This window comes from Triturus cristatus, chromosome 2_2 (assembly GCF_964204655.1).
Source record: "Triturus cristatus chromosome 2_2, aTriCri1.1, whole genome shotgun sequence".
Classification (NCBI taxonomy): Eukaryota; Metazoa; Chordata; class Amphibia; order Caudata; family Salamandridae; genus Triturus; species Triturus cristatus.
This window is the reverse complement of record NC_140582.1, coordinates 334,948,808-334,972,619: the sequence shown is the minus strand read 5'-3', so window position 1 is coordinate 334,972,619 and position 23,812 is coordinate 334,948,808. Positions and strand designations below refer to the sequence as shown.

At 49.8% G+C, this 23,812-nt stretch overlaps 1 long non-coding RNA gene across 1 annotated transcript in view; it reads right to left on the bottom strand.

The window, feature by feature from the left end:
• Nucleotides 1-23,812, bottom strand: part of LOC146862224 (uncharacterized) — a 199,834-nt gene that overhangs the window by 123,137 nt on the left and 52,885 nt on the right. Inside the window, exon 2 of the long non-coding RNA XR_014978396.1 lies at nt 1,191-1,323. This is a non-coding gene — a long non-coding RNA (uncharacterized LOC146862224). The remainder of the gene's footprint in view (nt 1-1,190; nt 1,324-23,812) is intronic.

Here is a 23,812-nt window from a genome sequence, read left to right as displayed (position 1 = left end):
TGGGTCTGATTGTACCAAAATGAGTTTTCGTATTGGTATACATGCTGCTCAGAAATACTCTTTGTATACTTTTTAAATCCGTTTTTTGCACTATTTTGCACAATTTCAATAATTTGTTCTTACATTGGTTTAATTACGGTTGACGTTCTATGTGTATTATTATGCATGGTTTTAGATTGACCCAAAATACTGATTGTGATTTATTTATTTAAATACAAACATTGTTGGTTTCAAATAGAGACTTTATTGCTATATTTTGCACATTCGTTTTTGTAACATAGAAAGGTGGAATTGAAAAGACAGACTCGTAGTTCGTATGAACATATATGTTTTCTATATCTATTATATTTGTATGCTTTTGTGTCTAGTGGTAACGTCAGCATGTCCAAACTATTTAAACCAATGTATAGGATTGCACCGTGTTATGTGATCAAGGCCCATGGGAAGGGCTGAAACGCGTCATGGCGACCTCTTGCACGAAATAAAAATCAAGCACCAAACTGTGGTCCGCGTCTGTTTTCTTGCGTAGGACCGCGCCATTGAAGCGGAATACCTGGATATATATATATATATATATATATATATATATATATTTTTTTTTTTATTATTTTTTTTTTTATATGAAAAAACCATAGGTTTCAGGCACTTTATAGTTAGAAATTAGCATTAAAAAAACCATAGAAATTAACTGAAAAAACCATAGGTTTCAGGAACGTTATAGTTAGTTGGACATTTCACTCGTACAAAACCATAGAAATTCTGGCGTTATAGTTAGTTCAGCTAACAATAACTTACCCCCCGCAATGCACTGCTGATGACGTCGGCGTTTGGTGATAATTTTCCCGCCTGCCTGGAGCGTGATACAGTGACCTGTCCATCAAGTGTCCTGGTCTTTCCTGGCAAGTCGGACTGTGTAATCAAGGTATTGATTTTGCCAGGACCGCCTCGAGAACGGATCATACCAGCGGCCGCTGCAACCAGGCAGCCCGTGATTACATGGGGAGGTGAGCATGAGTTCAGTTTGCCTCAGGCCCGGTGTGTTCTCATTACTGGGGCTGAACATAGGGGACCTGAGGAAGCCTGCAACACGTTTATAATTTTGTTTTCACCTGCCACTACATGGCCCCCCCTTTGTGATGCAATGTTCAGCACTCACAGCAGTTACAACTTTATCTGGCTGCAGTACTTACCTGAACAATGAATGCTGGTAATTCATGAAACTTCATTCCTTACATGGCAACAGGACCAGCTGATCTCCCACAAATGGGACCGCAATGAGATGTTCAAAGGAGGGAACAGGTGGCGACAATTCAGCAGCAGCATCTGAAGAAGACGAAAAGTCGAAATGCATTATGCCATGCTGAAAATCTGTGGATAAAGGCTTCAAAAGAATTCCCGCTGTGTCCCTGGACTTCTTTAAAGAAAGGTGGTCGTTTGGTGACATATATACATATATATATATATATATATATATATATATATATATTCACTGAAAAAAACCATAGGTTTCAGACACGTTATAGTTAGAAATTAGCATTTAAAAAACCATAGAAATTAACTGAAAAAAACATAGGTTTCAGGAACGTTATAGTTTCACTCGCACAAAACCATTGAAATTCCGGTGTTACAGTTAGTTCAGCTAAAAATAACTCGCGCCCCCACAATTCACTGCTGATAACGTCCATATTACATCATTCATGACATGGTCAGTGACATCACTGAAGACATCACTGATGACATCTCAAATGACATCACTGATGACATCACTGATGACATCATCCAGTGACTGTGTGTTTCTGTAAAGTTTAATTTTGTTTTATATATATGCCAAGCTGTATTGAGCAATGAGTGGGTGTCTCGCTGACTGAGGTCTATCTGTGGACTTTGATTTATTGGCAGAAAATAGTGCTTCCATTCAGGAAAGAAAAATTGGATAAACTACAGTTCCCAAGATGCATTCACAGCCTCATTCGAGCAGCCCTCTTGTGGGCGTGGAATCTAATTTAAAATCATGAGAACTGTGTTTCCAGTGCACGTAACGGTATCCCATCATGCCTCTGATGAAGAAGGATCACCTTTGAAACGCGTCAGGCTGTAACTGATGGTATCGCTGCTCTATCTAATCGGCTGGCGGAATGCTGTCTATACCTAATAAAGGCTTTAATTGAGCATCTGGTGTTGGAGTGCGGCTCAACTGTTGGGGCAGTTTTGGAGCATTCATTTTTTGCCGGCCGCCCTGCCGCCGAGCTCGCACCACCCCGTTATCTAAAAGGGGGCCACGAGGCGCGATATTTATTGTGCTTTGCGAGTGGGGCATCAGAGTAGGATGAGGACAGCACCGCTGACTGAGGTCTATCTGTGGACTTTGATTTATTGGCAGAAAATAGTGCTTCCATTCAGGAAAGAAAAATTGGATAAACTACAGTTCCCAAGATGCATTCACAGCCTCATTCGAGCAGCCCTCTTGTGGGCGTGGAATCTAATTTAAAATCATGAGAACTGTGTTTCCAGTGCATGTAACGATATCCCATCATGCCTCTGATGAAGAAGGATCACCTTTGAAACGCGTCAGGCTGTAACTGATAGTATCGCTGCTCTATCTAATCGGCTGGCGGAATGCTGACTATACCTAATAAAGGCTTTAATTGAGCATCTGGTGTTGGAGTGCGGCTCAACTGTTGGAGCAGTTTTGGAGCATTCATAATTCTTTTTATATTATACAGAAGTCGTGCACCCTACACGATGGCTGCGTGCATTCCGGTTGCCATTTTGAAAAGTCGCGCTGGGGTCGCGACTTCGGCGTAATTTGTAAAGTATGAAATATCTTTAAATTAATTATAAATAAAAGGTTTTCCTTGAAGTGTTTTTCTAAATTTCTTAATAAAAGTATTTTTAAAGTATTATTTTTCAATCTAATTTTGACTAAAACTTATTCGATTATCATTGGATTCGGAGGTTAGGAGGGATGGCCATTTTGCTCAATTTGTTTTGCAAGACTTTTTGGTCTAGTCAGGTGGACACCCTCCTCCGGGTGAGGTACGGCTTGAGGATTCTATTCAAAATGTGAGGATTCAACAGGCAGAAGTATCCATCAGAAGAGCAAGTTACTTACCTTCGGTAATGCTTTTTCTGGTGGATACAGTATCTGCCTGTTGATTCCTCACTGTCCCACCCGCCTCCCCGTTGTCCACCTGTTTCTACCAAAAAGATGCTTTTACTGTTTAGCATGAATGTTTTTAATATTTCTTAATCATGCTTATGTTTCAATAGTGAGAAATGCTTGCTTTGTTGCTCTTTCTTTATGCCTTTATTGGTTATGCATTTGTGTGTATACATGTGAAAATGTGTTGGTCCACCAGTTTACCTCGGTGGCATGGAAAAAATGGGTGGAACTGACGTCAGCACGCCGACTAGGTCCTCTTATGGCTCCTCTGACGTCCTATGGTGTCACGAGCGGAGCCGTGCTATTATGACATCGTCGATGACGTGGGAGAGCTAGGAAAGAATTTCCGCGGAATGCTGGCGCAGGGGATATTCACCTAAGTGTTCAGGCTAGGCATTTGGGAGCAATTGTTTATGTTACCACTCCAGAAACCGAAACAAGTGATCCGAGGGCAGAGGCCCTGTAGATGGCACACGAGGTGGGGAGCCCAGTCGTGTGCACCGGCGGGGCAGCGAAGTGACAAGCACCACTACCCACTGAAAAGGTAACGAGGGCACTGAATAAAACAGGATCTTCTCTTTGTATCTGGCAGGAACAACAAGGTTAAAATGCCCTAGTTCCAAAATATAGAATTAGTGCTACAACGGTCTTGAAGAGGACCTGTGATGGATGCCGCTTCTGCCTTCCATACACTGGAGGCGGCACATGGGTGACGCGGTATGGTCATACTGTGGTGGGACGCACACTCGTTGACCTCTCATGGCACTGCTCCACACTTTGGGGACAACGCTTTTCATTAGCTGTGTTTTCTGATGACGTGTCGCGCCGGCCCTGTCAAACAGCAGAACCCCTTTAGATCCAAACAGACTCTTCCACTCTCTCACCAGAAGTGAAACCAGGCCACACGGAAACTTTCACTATATAACAGCCAAGAATACACTTTTCGGTAAAACACAACACATTCCTTCCTCTTAATTTATCAAAAAAACGACTCACTGAAGAACAGGGGCCAGTTTCGATCGATGAACAGCCGTTACAACGAATTTTTTACTTCCCGATACCATTACAATGCATGCATTGCCACGCATGCATTATACATCGCAAAGTCATTACTATGCATTTTTTTAGAATGCATGGTCATTTACCACGCATGCCTTTACAACACATTTTGTTGTAAAGGTATGTCTGGTAAATGACCATGAGTTCTAAAAAAAATGTAGACGATCCACGTCGTTGTAAGGAAACAGAGGCTGTATCGTTTCCTCACAATGACGCGCACCACCCCTCAGAGACGACATGAAGCAGGAACCATGAGGAGAGAGGAACCAAGAGGAGTGAGCGATAAGGGGTATTGGGCATGGGGTGGTGGTTACTTTTTTAGGGTTTAGGGTAGTGCAGTGGTGTTTGTGTAGTGTAGGGAGTCATGCTGGGGGCAGTATTTTAGGGTTTAGGATAGTGCACTGGAGTTTGTGTAGTGTAGGGGGTCGTGCTGGTGGTAGGGTTTAGGGTAGTGCAGTGGTGTTTGTGTAGTGTAGGGGGTTGTGCTGGGGGTAGTGCTTTAGGGTTTAGGGTAGTGCAGTGGTGTTTGGGTAGTGTAGTGGGTCGTGCTGGGGGTAGTGTTTTAGGGTTTAGGGCAATGGTTCCCAAACATTTTCGACCCGCGGCTCCCTTGGCCCATTGGCCATTGCACATGGCTCCCCAATTTTACTTTTTTTGGAGGGGGGGGGGATGTAAGCCCGGCCTCGGGAGTACTTGCATTTTTCTCCCTGAAAATAATTGAGATGAAGCTGATGAAGGTATTATAATCATACAGGGTGTTTTGTATTACTAAGGCGGCGCCTCCAAGAAAATATTCCTAGTTACACTTCTTTGCCCATGTCTTTTTTTAGAGTACCCTTTCAATTTTGTTATCCTTCTTACAGTGGTAGATAGCACCCCTATATGCATGTAGGCCCAATTGCCAAAGTGTTTCTGCACTTGAAGAATATTTGCATGCACTTCCATTTCTACCCATGTCATACGTGCCAACACACCTGTCTCAGCAGGGTGACTCATGATTTTTTGAACCACATACAGTTTTATTTTTGGTGTCTCCTCCCTAAAATTGCCTCCAAATCAATGCAAGCCAAATAAATTCTTCATATTTTTTTTTTAAATGTCCCTCTTTCTTGCTTCCCAATGTTGACATTATGCCGTATATTGTACTTTACTTCCCTGTGCTCAAGGAGACAGCAAGTCTGTCTGGAAATTGGTGTGTACTGAAAGAAATATGTATTGGAAGTACCTATGGTTCAAGCACAAGTGTCAAAACTTAAAATACTTAATGTAATAGACAGGACAACTGAACTTTCCTGATAACTTGCATTAGTGTACAATGCATTTGGAAAAAAATGAAACTATTAATGAGTCTAACAAAATAAATCAGGCATCTTTCGCTTACTTCGGAAGTGTATGAACATGGGTATCCAGTGAAATATGGAGGTCATCTTCCCCAACATGCCATCAATTAAGCACTAAATTTACAGCTTTAGGCATGTCACTTACAAATCATTGACATCATGCATTTAAGTCTAATTTAACTGAAGCCAACAGACCCTTAAACATTAAATGCATTAAAGTGCTTGGTGCTCGGCTCCCCTGGCTAGGTTTGGTGGCTCCCCAGGGAGCCACGGTGCACAGTTTGGTAACCACTGGTTTAGGGTACTGCAGTGGTGTTTGGGTAGTGTAGGGGGTCGTGCTGGGGTAGTGTTTTAGGGTTTAGGGTAGTGCAGTGGTGTTTGGGTAGTGTAGGGGGTCGTGCTGGGGTAGTGTTTTAGGGTTTAGGGTAGTGCAGTGGTGTTATTGTAGTGTAGGGGGTCGTGCTGGGGTAGTGTTTTAGGGTTTAGGGTAGTGCAGTGGTGTTTGGGCAGTGTAGGCGGTCGTGCTGGGGTAGATTTAGGGTTTAGGGTAGTGTAGTGGTGTTTGGGCAATGTAGGGGGTCATGCTGGGGGTGGTGTTTCAGGGTTTAGGGCAGTGCAGTGGTGTTCAGGCAGTGTAGGGGGTCGTACGTGGTGGTGTTTCAGGGTTTAGGGCAGTGCAGTGGTGTTCGGGCAGTGTAGGGGGTCGTGTGGGGTTGGTGTTTCAGGGTTTAGGGCAGTGCAGGTGTGTTCAGGCAGTGTAGGGGGTCATGCTCGGGGTGGTGTTTCAGGGTTTAGGGCAGTGCAGTGGTGTTCGGGCAGTGTAGGGGGTCGTGCTTGTGGTGGTGTTTCAGGGTTTAGGGTGGTGCAGTGGTGTTCAGGCAGTGTAGGGGGTCGTGCTGGGGGTGCTGCTTCAGGGTTTAGGGCAGTGCAGTCATGTTGGGGCAGTGTAGGGGGTTGTGCAGGGTGGTGTTTTAGGGTTTAGGGCAGTGCAGTGGTGTTGAGGCAGTGTAGGGGGTTGTGCTGGGGGTGGTGTTTCAGGGTTTAGGGCAGTGCAGTGGTGTTTTGGCAGTGTAGGGGGTCGTGCTGGGGGTGGTGTTTCAGGGTTTAGGGAAGTGCAGTGGTGTTCGGGCAGTGTAGGGGGTCATGCTGAGGGTGGTGTTTCAGGGTTTATGGCAGAGCAGTGGTGTTCAGGCACTGTAGGGGTCGTGCTGGTGTTTCAGGGTTTAGGGCAGAGCAGTGGTGTTCGGGCAGTGTAGGGGTCATGCTGGGGGTGGTGTTTCAGGGTTTAGGGCAGAGCAGTGGTGTTCGGGCAGTGTAGGGGGTCGTGCTGGGGCTGGTGTTTCAGGGTTTAGGGCAGTGCAGTGGTGTTCGGGCAGTGTAGGGGGTGGTGCTTGGCCTGGTGTGTCAGGGTTTAGGGCAGTGCAGTGGTGTTCGGGCAGTGTAGGGGTGGTGCTGGGACTGGTTTTTCAGGGTTTAGGGCAGAGCAGTGGTGTTCGGGCAGTGTAGGGGGTCGTGCGGGGCTGGTGTTTCAGGGTTTAGCGCAGAGCAGTGGAGTTTGGGCAGTGTAGGGGGTCGTGCATGGGCTGATGGTTCAGGGTTTAGGGCAGAGCAGTGGTATTCGGGCAGTGTAGGGAGATGTGCAGGGGGTGGGGTTTCAGGGATTAAGGCTGAGCCGTGGTGTTCGACCAGTGTAAGGGGTCATGCTGGGGGTGGTGTTTCAGGGTTTAGGGCAGTGCAGTGGTGTTCAGGCAGTGTAGGGGGTCATGCAGGGGTGGAGTTTCGGCAGTGCAGTGGTGTTCAGACAGTGTAGGGGTCGTGCTGGGGCTGGTGTTTCAGAGTTTAGGGCAGCGCAGTGGTGTTCGGGCAGTGTAGGGGGCCGTGCTGGGGCTGGTGTTTCAGGGTTTAGGGCAGTGCAGTGGTGTTCGAGCAGTGTAGGGGGTCATGCTGGGGCTGGTGTTTCTGAGTGTAGGGCAGAGCAGTGGTTTTCGGGAAGTGTAGGGGGTCGTGTTGGGGCTGGTGTTTCAGGGTTTAGTGCAGTGCAGTTGTGTTCGGGCAGTATAGGGGTCATGCTGGGGCTGGTGTTTCAGTTTTTAGGGCAGAGCAGTGGTATTCGGGCAAAGTAGGGGGTCGTGCTGGGGCTGGTGTTTTAGGGTTTAGGGCAGAGCAGTGGTGTTTGGGCAGTGTAGGGGGTCTTCCTGGGGGTGGCGTTTCAGGGTTTAGGGCAGTGCAGTGGTGTTCGAGCAATGTAGGAGGTCTCTCTGGGGGTGGTGTTTGGGCAGTGTAGGGGGTCTTGCTGGGGGTGGTGTTTCAGGGTTTAGGGCAGAGCAGTGGTTTTCAGGCAGTTTAGGGGGTCTTGCTGGAGTGGTGTTTCAGGTTTCAAGGCAGTGTAGTGGTGTTCAGTCAGTGTAGGGGGTTGTACAAGGGGGTGGTGTTTCAGGGTTCAGGGCAGTGCAGTGGTGTTCGGGCAGTGTGGGGGGTCATGCTGGGGGTGGTGTTTCAGGGTTTAGGGCAGTGTAGTGGTGTTCGGGCAGTGTAGGGGGTCATGCTGGGGGTGGTGTTTCAGGGTTTAGGGCAGTGCATTGGTGTTTATTCAGTGTAGGGGGTCGTGCTGCGGGTGGTGTTTCAGGGTTTAGGGCAGTGCACTGGTGTTCAGGCAGCATATGGAGCCGTGCTGGGGCTGGAGTTTCAGGGTTTGGGGCAGTGCAGTAGTGTTCGGGGAGTGAAGGGGGTCGTGCTGAGGCTGGTGTTTCATGGTTTGGGGCAGTGCGGTGGTGTTTGGGCAATATAGGGGGTCATGCTGGGGGTGGTGTTTCAGGGTTTAGGGCAGTGCAGTGGTGTTCGGGCAGTGTGGGGGGTCATGCTGGGGGTGGTGTTTCAGGGTTTAGGGCAGTGCAGTGGTGTTCAGACAGTGTAGGGGGTCGTGCTGGGGGTGGTGTTTCAGAGTTTAGGGCAGTGCATTGGTGTTTATTCAGTGTAGGGGGTCGTGCTGCGGGTGGTGTTTCAGGGTTTAGGGCAGTGCACTGGTGTTCAGGCAGCATATGGAGCCGTGCTGGGGCTGGAGTTTCAGGGTTTGGGGCAGTGCAGTAGTGTTCGGGGAGTGAAGGGGGTCGTGCTGAGGCTGGTGTTTCATGGTTTGGGGCAGTGCGGTGGTGTTTGGGCAATATAGGGGGTCATGCTGGGGGTGGTGTTTCAGGGTTTAGGGCAGTGCAGTGGTGTTCGGGCAGTGTATGGTGTCCTGCTGGGGGTGGTGTTTCAGGGTTTAGGGCAGTGCAATGGTGTTCAGGCAGTATGGGGCCATGCTGGGGGTGGTGTTTTAGGGTTTAGGGCAGTGCAGCGGTGTTCGGGTATTGTAGGGGGTCCTGCTGGGGGGGTGTTTCAGTGTTTAGGGCAGTGCAATGGTGTTCAGGCAGTGTAGGGGGTCGTGCTGGGGCTGGTGTTTCAGGGTTTAGGGCAGTGCAGTGGTGTTTGGGCAGGGTAAGGGGTCATGCTGGGGGTGTTTCAGGGTTTAGTGCAGTGCAGTGGGGTTCGGGCAATGTAGGGTGTCGTGCTGGGGCTGGTGTTTCAGGGTTTAGGGCAGTGCAGTGGTGTTTGGGCAGTGTAGGGGGTCGTGCTAGTGCTGGTGTTTCAGGGTTTAGGACAGTGCAGTGGTGTTCGGGCAGTGTAGGGGGTCATGCTGGGGCTGGTGTTTCAGGGTTTAGGGCAGTGCAGTGGTGTTCAGGTAGTGTAGGGGGTCGTGCTGGGGGTGCTGTTTCAGGGTTTAGGGCAGAGCAGTGGTGTTCGGGCAGTGTAGGGGGTCGTGCTGGTGCTGATGTTTCAGGGTTTAGGGCAGAGCAATGGTGTTCGGGCAGTGTAGGGGGTGTATGAGGGGATGTTTCAGGGTTTAGGGCAGAGCAGTGGTGTTCGGGCAGTGTAGGGGGTCGTGCTGGGGGTGGTGTTTCAGGGTTTAGGGCAGTGCAGTGGTTTTCAGGCAGTGTAGGGGGACGTGCTGGGGTGGTGTTTTAGGGTTTAGGGCAGAGCAGTGTATTCAGGCAGTGTATGGGTCATGCTGGGGGTGGTGTTTCAGGGTTTACGTCAGTGCAGTGGTTTTTGGACAGTGTAGGGTGTTGTACAGGGAGTGGTGTTTCAGGGTTGAGGGCATTGCAGTGGTCTTTGGGCAGGAGAGGGGGTCTTGCTGGGGGTGGTGTTTCAGGGTTTAGGGCAGTGGTGTTTGGGCAGTGTAGGGGGTCTTGCTGGGGCAGGTGTTTCAGCGTTTAGGGCAGTGCAGTGGTGTTCAGGCAGTGTAGTGGGTCATGCTCGGGCTGGTGTTTCAGGGTTTAGGACAGTGCAGTGGCGTTCGGGCAGTGTAGGGGGTCGTGCTGGTGCTGATGTTTCAGGGTTTAGGGCAGAGCAATGGTGTTTGGGCAGTGTAGGGGTGTATGGGGGATGTTTCAGGGTTTAGGGCAGTGCAGTGGTGTTCAGGCAGTGTAGGGGGACGTGCTGGGGTGGTGTTTTAGGGTTTAGGGCAGAGCAGCGGTGTTCAGGCAGTGTATGGGTCATGCTAGGCGTGGTGTTTCAGGGTTTAGGTCAGTGCAGTGGTTTTTGGACAGTGTAGGGTGTTGTGCAGGGGGTGGTGTTTCAGGGTTGAGGGTATTGCAGTGGTCTTTGGGCAGTATAGGGGTCTTGCTGGGGGTGGTGGTTCAGGGCAGTGGTGTTTGGGCAGTGTAGGGGGTCTTGCTGGGGTGGGTGTTTCAGCGTTTAGGGCAGTGCAGTGGTGTTCGGGCAGTGTAGTGGGTCATGCTAGGGCTGGTGTTTCAGGGTTTAGGACAGTGCAGTGGTGTTCGGGCAGTGTAGGGGGTCGTGCTGGGGCTGGTGTTTCAGGGTTTAGGGCAGTGCAGTGGTCTTCGGGCAGTGTAGGGGGTCATGCTGGGGCTGGTGTTTCAGGGTTTAGGGCAGTGCAGTGGTGTTCGGGTAGTGTAGGGGGTCGTGCTGGGGGTGGTGTTTCAGGGTTTAGGGCAGAGCAGTGGTGTTCAGGCAGTGTAGGGGGTCATGCTGGTGCTGATTTTTCAGGGTTTAGGGCAGAGCAGTGGTGTTCGGGCAGTGTAGGGGGATGTACGGGGGGGATGTTTCAGGGTTTAGGGCAGAGCAGTGGTGTTCGGGCAGTGTAGGGGGGCCGTGCTGGGGGTGGTGTTTCAGGGTTTAGGGCAGTGCAGTGGTGTTCAGGCAGTGTAGGGGGATGTGCTGGGGTGGTGTTTTAGGGTTTAGGGCAGAGCAGTGGTGTTCAGGCAGTGTAGGGGGTCATGCTGGGGGTGGTGTTTCAGGGTTTAGGTCAGTGCACTGGTTTTCGGACAGTGTAGGGTGTTGTGCAGGGGGTGGTGTTTCAGGGTTGAGGGCATTGCAGTGGTCTTTGGGCAGTATAGGGGGTCTTGCTGGGGGTGGTGTTTCAGGGTTTAGGGCAGTGGTGTTTGGGCAGTGTAGGGGGTCTTGCTGGGGCTGGTGTTTCAGCGTTTAGGGCAGTGCAGTGGTGTTTGGGCAGTGTAGTGGGTCATGCTGGGGCTGGTGTTTCAGGGTTTAGGGCAGTGCAGTGGTGTTCGGGCAGTGTAGTGGGTCATGCTGGGGATGGTGTCTCAGGGTTTAGGGCAGTGCAGTGGTATTTGGGCAGTGTAGTGGGTCGTGCTGGGGCTGGTGTTTCAGGGTTTAGGGTAGAGAAGTAGTGTTTGGGCAGTGTAGGGGGTCGTGTTGGGGGTGGTGTTTGACGGTTTAGGGCAGAGCAGTGGTTTTCGGGCAGTGTAGGGGGTCGTGCTGGGGCTGGTGTTTAAGGGTTTAGTGCAGTGCAGTGGTGTTCGGGCAGTGTAGGGGGTCAGGCCCGGGCTGGTGTTTCAGTGTTTAGGGCAGAGCAATGGTGTTCGGGCAGTGTAGGGGGTCGTGCTGGGGCTGGTGGTTTAGGGCAGAGCAGTGGTGTTCGGGCAGTGTAAAGGGATGTGCGGGGGTGGTGTTTTAGGGTTTAGGGCAGAGCAGTGGTGTTCGGGCAGTGTAGGGGGTCGTGCTGGGGGTGGTATTTCAGGGTTTAGGGCAGTGGTGTTCTTGCAGTGTAGGGGGTCATGCAGGGGGTGGTGTTTCAGGGCTTAGGGCAGTGCAGTGGGGTTCGGGCAGTGTAGTGGGTCATGCTGGGGCTGGTGTTTCAGGGTATAGGACAGTGCAGTGGTGTTCGGGCAGTGTGGGGGGTCGTGCTGGGGCTGGTGTTTCAGGGTTTAGGGCAGTGCAGTGGTGTTTGGGCAGTGTAGTGGGTCATGCTGGGGCTGGTGTTACAGGGTTTAGGGCAGTGCAGTGGTGTTCGGACAGTGTGGGGGGTTGTGCTGGGGGTGGTGTTTCAGGGTTTAGGGCAGAGAAGTGGTGTTCGGGCAGTGTAGGGGGTCGTGCTGGGGGTGGTGTTTCAGTGTTTAGGGCACTGGTGTTCTTGCAGTGTAGGGGGTTGTGCAGGGGGGGGTGTTTCAGGGTTTAGGGCAGTGCAGTGGTTTTTGGATAGTGTAGGGTGTTGTGCAGGGGGTGGTGTTTCAGGGTTGAGGGCAGTGGTGGTCGGGCAGTGGAGGGGGTCTTGCTGGGGCTGGTATTTCAGTGTTTAGCGCAGTGCAGTGGTGTTCGGGCAATGTAGTGGATCGTGCTGGGGCTGGTGTTTCAGGGTTTAGGGCAGTGCAGTGGTGTTTGGGCAGTGTAGTGGGTCGTGCTGGGGCTGGTGTTTCAGGGTTTATTGCAGAGAAGTGGTGTTCGCGCAGTGTAGGGGGTCGTGCTGGGGGTGGTGTTTCAGGGTTTAGGGCAGAGCAGTGGTGTTCGGGCAGTGTAGGTGGTCGTGCTGGGGGTGGTGTTTCAGTGTTTAGGGCACTGGTGTTCTTGCAGTATAGGGGGTCATGCAGGGGGTGGTGTTTCAGGGTTTACGGCAGTGCAGTGGTGTTCAGGCAGTGTAGTGGGTCATGCAGGGGGTGGTGTTTCAGGGCTTAGGGCAGTGCAGTGGGCTTTGGGCAGTGTAGTGGGTCGTGCTGGGGCTGGTTTTTCAGGGTTTAGGGCAGTGCAGTGGTGTTCAGGCAGTGTAGGGGGACGTGCTGGGGTGGTGTTTTAGGGTAGGGCAGAGCAGTGGTGTTCAGGCAGTGTATGGGTCATGCTGGGGGTGGTGTTTCAGGGTTTAGGTCAGTGCAGTGGTTTTCGGACAGTTTAGGGTGTTGTGCAGGGGGTGGTGTTTCAGGGTTGAGGGCATTGCAGTGGTCTTTGGGCAGTATAGGGGGTCTTGCTGGGGTGGTGTTTCAGGGTTTAGGGCAGTGGTGTTTGGGCAGTGTAGGGGGTCTTGCTGGGGCTGGTGTTTCAGCATTTAGGGCAGTGCAGCGGTGTTCGGGCAGTGTAGTGGGTCATGCTGGGGCTGGTGTTGCAGGTTTTAGGACAGTGCAGTAGTAGTTTTCGGGCAGTGTAGGGGGTCGTGCTGGGGCTGGTGTTTCAGGGTTTAGGGCACTGCAGGGGTCTTCGGGCAGTGTAGGGGGTCATGCTGGGGCTGGTGTTTCAGGGTTTAGGACAGTGCAGTTCGGGTAGTGTAGGGGGTCGTGCTGGGGTGGTGTTTCAGGGTTTAGGGCAGAGCAGTGGTGTTCAGGCAGTGTAGGGGGTCGTGTTGGTGCTGATGTTTCAGGGTTTAGGGCAGAGCAGTGGTGTTCGGGCAGCGTAGGGGGATGTTCGGGGGGAAGTTTCAGGGCTTAGGGCAGAGCAGTGGTGTTCGGGCAGTGTAGGGGGGTCGTGCTGGGGATGGTGTTTCAGGGTTTAGGGCAGTGCAATGGTGTTCAGGCAGTGTAGGGGGACGTGCTGGGGTGGTGTTTTAGGGTTTAGGGCAGAGCAGTGGTGTTCAGGCAGTGTAGGGGGTCATGCTGGGGATGGTGTTTCAGGGTTTAGGTCAGTGCAATGGTTTTCGGACAGTGTAGGGTGTTGTGCAGGTGGTGGTGTTTCAGGGTTGAGGGCATTGCAGTGGTCTCTGGGCAGTATAGGGGGTCTTGCTGGGGGAGGTGTTTCAGGGTTTAGGGCAGTGGTGTTTGGGCAGTGTAGGGGGTCTTGCTGGTGCTGGTGTTTCAGCGTTTAGGGCAGTGCAGTGGTGTTAGGGCAGTGTAGTGGGTCCTGCTGGGGCTGGTGTTTCAGGGTTTAGGGCAGTGCAGTGGTGTTCGGGCAGTGTAGGGGGTCGTGCTGGGGATGGTGTTACAGGGTTTAGGGCAGTGCAGTGGTGTTTGGGCAGTGTAGTGGGTCATGTTGGGGCTGGTGTTTCAGGGTTTAGGGTAGAGAAGTAGTGTTCGGGCAATGTAGGGGGTCATGTTGGGGGTGGTGTTTCAGGGTTTAGGGCAGAGCAGTGGTTTTCGGGCAGTGTAGGGGGTCGTGCTGGGGCTGGTGTTTCAGGGTTTAGTGCAGTGCAGTGGTGTTCAGGCAGTGTAGGGGGTCGGGCCCGGGCTGGTGTTTCAGTGTTTAGGGCAGAGCAGTGGTGTTCGGGCAGTGTAGGGGGTCGTGCTGGGGCTGGTGTTTTAGGGTTTAGGGCAGAGCAGTGGTGTTCGGGCAGTGTAGAGGTATGTGCGGGGGTGGTGTTTTAGGGTTTAGGGCAGAGCAGTGGTGTTCGGGCAGCGTAGGGGGTCGTGCTGGGGGGGGTGTTTCAGGGTTTAGGGCAGTGGTGTTCTTGCAGTGTAGGGGGTCGTGCAGGGGGTGGTGTTTCAGGGTTTACGGCAGTGCAGTGGTGTTCAGGCAGTGTAGGGGGTCATGCAGGGGGTGGTGTTTCAGGGCTTAGGGCAGTGCAGTGGGGTTCGGGCAGTGTAGTGGGTCGTGCTGGGGCTGGTGTTTCAGGGTTTAGGGCAGTGCAGTGGTGTTCGGACAGTGTGGGGGGTTGTGCTGGGGGTGGTGTTTCAGGGTTTAGGGCAGAGAAGTGGTGTTCGGGCAGTGTAGGGGGTCGTGCGGGGGTGGTGTTTCAGGGTTTAGGGCAGTGCAGTGGTTTTTGGACAGTGTAGGGTGTTGTGCAGGGGGTGGTGTTTCAGGGTTGAGGGCATTGCAGTAGTCTTTTGGCAGTTCTAGGGGGTCTTGCTGGGGGTGGTGTTTCTCGGTTTAGGGCAGTGGTGTTTGCGCAGTGTAGGGGGTCTTGCTGGGGCTGGTATTTCAGTGTTTAGAGCAGTGCAGTGGTGTTCAGGCAGTGTAGGGGGATGTGCTGGGGTGGTGTTTTAGGGTAGGGCAGAGCAGTGGTGTTCAGGCAGTGTATGGGTCATGCTGGGGGTGGTGTTTCAGGGTTTAGGTCAGTGCAGTGGTTTTCGGACAGTTTAGGATGTTGTGCAGGGGGTGGTGTTTCAGGGTTGAGGGCATTGCAGTGGTCTTTGGGCAGTATAGGGGGTCTTGCTGGGGTGGTGTTTCAGGGTTTAGGGCAGTGGTGTTTGGGCAGTGTAGGGGGTCTTGCTGGGGCTGGTGTTTCAGCATTTAGGGCAGTGCAGCGGTGTTCGGGCAGTGTAGTGGGTCATGCTGGGGCTGGTGTTTCAGGTTTTAGGACAGTGCAGTAGTAGTTTTCGGGCAGTGTAGGGGGTCGTGCTGGGGCTGGTGTTTCAGGGTTTAGGGCACTGCAGGGGTCTTCGGGCAGTGTAGGGGGTCATGCTGCGGCTGGTGTTTCAGGGTTTAGGACAGTGCAGTTCGGGTAGTGTAGGGGGTCGTGCTGTGGTGGTGTTTCAGGGTTTAGGGCAGAGCAGTGGTGTTCAGGCAGTGTAGGGGGTCGTGTTGGTGCTGATGTTTCAGGGTTTAGGGCAGAGCAGTGGTGTTCGGGCAGCGTAGGGGGATGTTCGGGGGGAAGTTTCAGGGCTTAGGGCAGAGCAGTGGTGTTTGGGCAGTGTAGGGGGGTCGTGCTGGGGATGGTGTTTCAGGGTTTAGGGCAGTGCAATGGTGTTCAGGCAGTGTAGGGGGACGTGCTGGGGTGGTGTTTTAGGGTTTAGGGCAGAGCAGTGGTGTTCAGGCAGTGTAGGGGGTCATGCTGGGGACGGTGTTTCAGGGTTTAGGTCAGTGCAATGGTTTTCGGACAGTGTAGGGTGTTGTGCAGGTGGTGGTGTTTCAGGGTTGAGGGCATTGCAGTGGTCTCTGGGCAGTATAGGGGGTCTTGCTGGGGGAGGTGTTTCAGGGTTTAGGGCAGTGGTGTTTGGGCAGTGTAGGGGGTCTTGCTGGTGCTGGTGTTTCAGCGTTTAGGGCAGTGCAGTGGTGTTAGGGCAGTGTAGTGGGTCCTGCTGGGGCTGGTGTTTCAGGGTTTAGGGCAGTGCAGTGGTGTTCGGGCAGTGTAGGGGGTCGTGCTGGGGATGGTGTTACAGGGTTTAGGGCAGTGCAGTGGTGTTTGGGCAGTGTAGTGGGTCATGCTGGGGCTGGTGTTTCCGGGTTTAGGGTAGAGAAGTAGTGTTCGGGCAATGTAGGGGGTCATGTTGGGGGTGGTGTTTCAGGGTTTAGGGCAGAGCAGTGGTTTTCGGGCAGTGTAGGGGGTCGTGCTGGGGCTGGTGTTTCAGGGTTTAGTGCAGTGCAGTGGTGTTCAGGTAGTGTAGGGGGTCGTGCTGGGGGTGCTGTTTCAGGGTTTAGGGCAGAGCAGTGGTGTTCGGGCAGTGTAGGGGGTCGTGCTGGTGCTGATGTTTCAGGGTTTAGGGCAGAGCAATGGTGTTCGGGCAGTGTAGGGGGTGTATGAGGGGATGTTTCAGGGTTTAGGGCAGAGCAGTGGTGTTCGGGCAGCGTAGGGGGTCGTGCTGGGGGTGGTGTTTCAGGGTTTAGGGCAGTGGTGTTCTTGCAGTGTAGGGGGTCGTGCAGGGGGTGGTGTTTCAGGGTTTACGGCAGTGCAGTGGTGTTCAGGCAGTGTAGGGGGTCATGCAGGGGGTGGTGTTTCAGGGCTTAGGGCAGTGCAGTGGGGTTCGGGCAGTGTAGTGGGTCGTGCTGGGGCTGGTGTTTCAGGGTTTAGGGCAGTGCAGTGGTGTTCGGACAGTGTGGGGGGTTGTGCTGGGGGTGGTGTTTCAGGGTTTAGGGCAGAGAAGTGGTGTTCGGGCAGTGTAGGGGGTCGTGCGGGGGTGGTGTTTCAGGGTTTAGGGCAGTGCAGTGGTTTTTGGACAGTGTAGGGTGTTGTGCACGGGGTGGTGTTTCAGGGTTGAGGGCATTGCAGTAGTCTTTTGGCAGTTCTAGGGGGTCTTGCTGGGGGTGGTGTTTCTCGGTTTAGGGCAGTGGTGTTTGGGCAGTGTAGGGGGTCTTGCTGGGGCTGGTATTTCAGTGTTTAGAGCAGTGCAGTGGTGTTCAGGCAATGTAGTGGATCGTGCTGGGCTGGTGTTTCAGGGTTTAGAGCAGTGCAGTGGTGTTCGGGCAGTGTAGGGGGTCGTGCTGGGGCTGGTGTTTCAGGGTTTAGGGCAGTGCAGTGGTGTTTTGGCAGTGTAGTGGGTCATGCTGGGGCTGGTGTTTCAGGGTTTAGAGCAGAGAAGTGGTGTTCGGGCAGTGTAGGGGGTCGTGCTGGGCGTGGTGTTTCAGTGTTTAAGGCAGGGCAGAGCAGTGGTGTTCGGGCAGTGTAGGTGGTTGTGCTGGGGGTGGTGTTACAGGGTTTAGGGCAGTGGTGTTCTTGCAGTGTAGGGGGTTGTGCAGGGGGTGGTGTTTCAGGGTTTACGGCAGTGCAGTGGGGTTCAGGCAGTATAGTAAGTCATGCAGGGGGTGGTGTTTCAGGGCTTAGGGCAGTGCAGTGGGGTTCGGGAAGTGTAGTGGGTCATGCTGGGGCTGGTGTTTCATGGTTTAGGGCAGTGCAGTGGTGTTCGGGCAGTGTAGGGGGTCATGCTGGAGCTGGTGTTTCAGGGTTTAGGGCAGTGCAGTGGTGTTTGGGCAGTGTACTGGGTCATGCTGGGGCTGGTGTTTCAGGGTTTAGGGCAGTGCAGTGGTGTTCAGACAGTGTGGGGGTTGTGCTGGGGGTGGTGTTTCAGGGTTTAGAGCAGAGAAGTGGTGTTCGGGCAGTGTAGGGGGTCTTGCTGGGGCTGGTGTTTCAGGGTTTAGAGCAGTGCAGTGGTGTTTGGGCAATGTATTGGGTCGTGATGGGGCTGGTGTTTCAGGGTTTAGGGCAGTGCAGTGGTGCTCGGGCAGTGTAGGGGGTTGTGCTGGGGCTGGTGTTTCAGGGTTTAGGGCAGTGCAGTGGTGTTTGGGCAGTGTAGTGGGTCGTGCTGGGGCTGGTGTTTCAGGGTTTAGGGCAGAGAAGTGGTGTTCGGGCAGTGTAGGGGGTCGTGCTGGGGGTGGTGTTTCAGGGTTTAGGGCTGAGCAGTAGTGTTCGGGCAGTGTAGGTGGTCATGCTGGGGGTTGTGTCTCAGGGTTTAGGGCAGTGCAGTGGTGTTCGGGCAGTGTAGCGGGACGTGCTGGGGTAGTGTTTTAGGGTTTAGGGCAGAGCAGTGGTGTTCGGGCAGTGTAGGGGGTCGTGCTGAGGGTAGTGTTTCAGGGTTTAGGGCAGTGCAGTGGTGTTCAGGCAGTGTAGGGGTTGTGCTGGGGGTAGTGTTTCAGGGTTTAGGTCAGAGCAGTGGTTTTCGGGCAGTGTAGGGAGCCGTGCTGGGGTAGTGTTTTAAGTTTAGGGCAGTGCAGTTGTGTTTGTATAGTGGTCAGCGCATGCGCTGCATCGCTTGGTGAGACCTAAAATGCACTGCACCAAGATGGCTGCCAACACTTTCTGGATTCAAGTGTTGGCAGCCAATTCAAGCCAAGCTCGTGCATGTGTAGTTAGGTCCCGCCCAGATATATAAAGATATTTTTCCTTTAAAATCTCGAAAACTACTTAACTACTGAACGGATTTACACCATTTAAAAAAAAGGCCGCTTTATGAACCAAGCACTACCTTTTTGCCAAATTTGGTGTAATTCCGCTCAGCAGTTTCAGCAGTAACCGTGTCTAAAGTTTTCTATGGGAAATATGTTTTTTGACCTCTCATTTTTTGAATTTCTCAGGAACTACTGAACGGATTCACACCATTTAAAAAAGGCCTCCATTTGAACCAAGGGCTACCCTTTTGCCAAATTTGATGTAATTCCGTTCAGCAGTTCAGGCTATAGTTGTGTCTAAAGTTTCCTATGGGAAATAACATGGAGAAAACGCGTTTTGGGAGCCCTCTCTCTCTCTGCCCCCGCTTGGTGAATCAAGTTTAAGTGTTTAGATGTTGGTTGGCTCTAAAAAGAGCCGTTGTGTTCATTGAGTGGTTTTTTTGTACCTACAAGTAAGTACCGATGCAGAGTCTAAAGTTCAAGAGGAAGAATCTGTTCCCTTCATCTGTGAAATGTACACCGTCTCCTCTATAAATGCCTTGCATTTTGTAAAGCAAGTTGTTGTGGTATATAGAACCCATACCATAGTCTCTGAGGAAAGCAGAAACAGACTTATTGACGTGCTTTTTTGCTTTCTCAATCTGTGTACAATATTGGTTGGACCAGTTCCACTTTTGCCTTTGGCATATATTAGAATATACAAAGGTAGTTTGTGGAAAAAGTGACATCAATTGCACAAAGGTGTCCTTAACAAGCATTTCCAGACCTACCCCAGTTAAAGTGCCTAGGTAATTTCCACCACAGTGCACAATTATACGGTCAGGCTGTGGGAGATGTAGAAAGGATTTCACCAAAGGCATTAATTGGTGCCACTTTAACCCTCTCTGACCAATCCATTTAATGTCTACATTTGGCAAAGCAAGGTCTTTCACAATACCTCTTTTTTTCTGCATACTTTTCACTCCAGTAGACATAGCTATGACCTACAATCCACACTGTGAACATCTTTCAAGGAGATCTGGATGCACTCAGAAGGTGTCTTTCAGTAAAATGGCAATATGAAAAGAAAGATAGTTGTAAAATGGAGGCTTACATACTTTTTTTTAATAAAAAGAACTCATTGGCTGTTTCAGACCATTCAACACTAAAAACTAGGCTGTATGTTTAAATTTTTAAAAGCATGTTTTGCATTGGTTCAGAAAAATGTGTTCCCACAGAAGATTACTTTGGATATGCTGTTAGGTTTGAAAAGTCAAGCTCTTGCTCTTTGGATTAGAAACATTGTGTGCTGAACTTCTGACCTCTCTGCTCACACCAGTGTTCCATGATCTGTTGCTATGGTAGCAGGAAGAAGTCATGTTGGGGGTAGGAATCCTTTGGAAAGGGTTGAAATTTGCCACCAATAGAAATGTGTGTTTCCATTTAAAAAAATGTGGGAAGCAATGTGATTTGAAGTTAACATGTATATGTGTGAAAAAAAGAGGGAAAATTTGCCATTTAGTGGTTCTGGTGAGAGGAGTACAGCTCAGAGATTCTGGCTCTGATAATCTGCTGTGTGAGTGGCACATTTCTTTCTCAACTAACTACTTTTAAAAGTGAGTTATGAATTTGAGAGGGGATGTATGTGGTGTATTTTGATATAAATAATAGAAATGTGTTTCTTCTTTTAAAGTTGTGTTTTACATTTTATGTTTTGGAAGATATTTAACTGCCTTGAACCTGTAAGATATTATGGAGTATGTCTTCACTATAAGTTAAGGTGTACTGGTATCACCCAGGAAAACTGTTTTGTGCCTAGAATCACATCATGAGTCTGTGTGCACACAGGAATTGTTGTCAGAAATTTAATTTGTGTTGCTCTTGTTCTGTAAGACTTGCACTTGTAGGAAAGGGGCAGCTTGTTTTCTTGAACTGATGGTTAGCATTCAGCAGAAATCACTATCTCACAGATGAGAGGCAAATGCTAACACATTTGAAAACAACGGGGTAGATTTTCCTTCCACTCCTGCAATGGGTGAGGTAGTTCCTACATGTTCAAAACTCCAATTAACCCTTACCACAGGTGATCTTACATACATCTCTGCAGTCTTCATGCAGTTGTGCAAGCGTCCATGCAGATCTCTCTTGCACCTGACAATACACAGTCTCCAGAAACACACTCTTAGCACACAGCCAGCTGCTTCTCCTGCACTCCCATGCTTACTATTCAGCACTGTGTGGTATTTCAGATAGCAGTGTGTAACGCTAGCACATTCAACATCACCAAGGCTCATTTCCTTTTCTCTAGTCTAATCACTCACCCAGGTTCCACTTGCTCATGGTCTTAAGCAGCTGTTAGGACATGTGCTCTTTTCTGCCTCTCTAAACTATAAGGAAAATGTGTCAGGCTGTTACAGTAATTATCACTTGCTCTACCACAGTAGTAAATGTGCTTTGAAATTGCCAATCAAATATTGTTTTCTGCCTAGAATCACACCATGAGTCTGTGTGCACACAGGAATTGTTGTCAGAGATTTAATTCGTGTTGCTCTTGTTCTGTAAGACTTGCACTCGTAGGAAAGGGGCAGCTTGTTTTCTTGAACTGTGATGGTTAGCATGCAGCACACATCACCATCTCACAGATGAGAGGCAAATGCTAACACATTTGAAAACAACAGGGTAGATTTTCCTTGCAGTACTGTAATGAGTGACGTAGTTCCTACATGTTAATAAGCCAAATTAACCCTTACCACATGTGCTCTTTCATATATCTCTGCAGTCTTCATGCAGTTGTGCAAGCGTCCATGCAGATCTCTCTTGCACCTGACAATACACAGTCTCCAGAAACACACTCTTAGCACACAGGCAGCTGCTTCTCCTGCATTCCCATGCTTACTATTCAGCACTGTGTGGTATTTCAGATAGCAGTGTGTAACGCTAACACATTCAACATCACCAAGGCTCATTTCCTTTGCTCTAGTCTAATCACTCACCCAGGTTCCACATGTTCATGGTCTTAAGCAGCTGGTAGGACATGTGCTCTTTTCTGCCTCTCTAAACTATAAGGAAAATGTGTCAGGCTGTTACAGTAATTATCACTTGCTCTACCACAGTAGTAAATGTGCTTTGAAATTGCCAATCAAATATCGTTTTCTGCCTAGAATCACACCATGAGTCTGTCTGCACACAGGAATTGTTGTCAGAGATTTAATTTGTGTTGCTCTTGTTCTGTAAGACTTGCACTCGTAGGAAAGGGGCAGCTCATATGATAGGATTTGAAAAGCTCAAAAAAAATATAGTAATATATTTAAATTACATAAAGATATTTTTTTTTAGTTTCCTTTAGGTATTGCCGAACAACACTGAAATAAATTAACCCCTTCCCCGCTCATGACGGAACCGCTCCGTCATGAGCCACGGTTGCCGTGTGCTCATGACAGAGTGGTTCCGTCATGCCACGACCGTTGGCGGCTGCTCCGCCTACGCGGCGCTGTTTCCCCGCCTGTGCGGGGGGACAACGCAACTGGGCGGAGTCATGACGGAACCGCTCCATCATGAGCACAGCTCAACCGTGGCTCATTACGGAGTGGCTCTCCGTCATGAGCACAGCGCCACCACGCTGCCCCCCCGCACCCCCCAGCGCTGCGGCGGAATTCCCGCCGCAGCGAAGGGGTTAAACATGCCTATAAAATCAAGAAAGAGAAAAGAGCAGCAAAAACATCTATATTTGAAGACAACTGAACAACAAAAATTAGTTGAAGAACCTCATGTTGGAAAAAAGAAAGTCTTCTGGTAAGCAGACTAAGGATTTTTTTTTAAATATCTAGGCCTGGGCGAAAATTTCGTTCCGTTCGCGGAAATTGCGATTATTTGACATTTTCGCGTTCCGCGGAGAGCGTGAAAATGTCAAAATTTCCGCTTTCCGCAGCTTGCCGATAATTTGTTTCTTGCTCGCGCTGTAAAATAATACATTCTCGCGCGCGATCGCCTTACCTGAATCCCTGCGTTCGCCGACAAGTTTTCTTGATCCGGTCGCGTTCTCCATGAGATGTTGTATTGTTTTTAGCCATTTGCGCTGTCTCGCGACAGTTCGCGCCCGCAGTGACGTCATGCGATCACGTCTTTCTTCTCGCGATCATGCACCGCGAGACAACTCAAAACAAGATGGCCGCGCCCGCGAGCAACCACATGGGTAAGTTGGCGACCCTCAACCATGCAGAAAATCTCGCGAACATGCGGGAAAAAAACTTCGGCATCTTCGCGATATTTCCGCTTGTTTGCGATAATTTTAAACATTTTCGCGATAATTTGCGAAAGTGGATTTTGCAAATTCCGCCCACCCCTAAAAATATCCTCAAACATAGAAAAAATGTACAAAGTATATCCACTGCAAATAGTGTTTCAAGAAGAAAACAACAAGAAAATACTAAATGCTAATGTACAATCAGAAGCAAGAAAGAATGACTTAAAAAGAAAAACAGAATTTCAAAACATTCGTAAAAAAATGTTTCAGAGAAGAGTGGTGTTTAATTTGCTAAAGGATGTGAAAAAATATAGGAAGAAAGCAATATTTTATAAGAAAAACAAACATATTGAATCAATTGTTGCAAAGGCTATGGAATTAAAAAGAAAACTATTCATTTTAATTTTGAATAGGATCCGTACATTAGATAAAATAGTTCAATGTAATGAAGTCAAAAAGCAAAAGGAAAAGAGTAGTGAAAAAAAATAACTTTTGTAATGTGTTCTTAGGAGAATGGAAGCATAGTTCAAGTACTGAACCATTTTTTAATGAAGAGAGTTATCTTCAAAGTAATAGTTTGCTGCATGCAGTTGACACCAGTGGTCGAACCTATTAAGTTAAAGATGGTTGTGTAATGAAAAAGGAGAAAATGGTTCCAAGAAATGAGGAAGAAGTGTTAGCTGATGAGGTTATGGGGAAACGTCCTAAAGCCCCAGTGTACACTTGGAATTGTAGTAGTATTTGTACTGTACGACAAGAATCTATTGATAAATTACGTGACTTTCTAAGAGAATATAGTAAAAAAAAAGTGTTAAACAGAAGATTAAGATGCTTCAAAGACTAGATCCATGCAGAGTGAGAAAGAATACTGGTTTGCAAGGACATTCTCTGGCATGTCTTTCTAGGAAAGTTGGTCAAAGTGTTTTTCACCATTTTAGGATGCTGGCAGTACATCATACTGAAATGAGAAAGTTTGTGAGAAGATTGTATTTTGCTAAAAGTCCAGCACTAAAGTTAAATGAGTTGAATAGTGCTCTGTTGCGTGGATCTGTATCAGATGTAGAGAAGGTTACTGATGATATTCAGTTTTGTTACTTTGGTCCAGAACAAGAAAGTGCAGGAAATGACACAGTTATTGAAGAAAATGTGGAAGAGAATGTAGAACCCACTGTTAGTAAAAATTTTGAAGATCAAATGACAAAATTTACTATCATCTCTAATGAGAGACCAAATATTACTTGTATTTGTTGCCGGAGAAGCCATTATAAAACT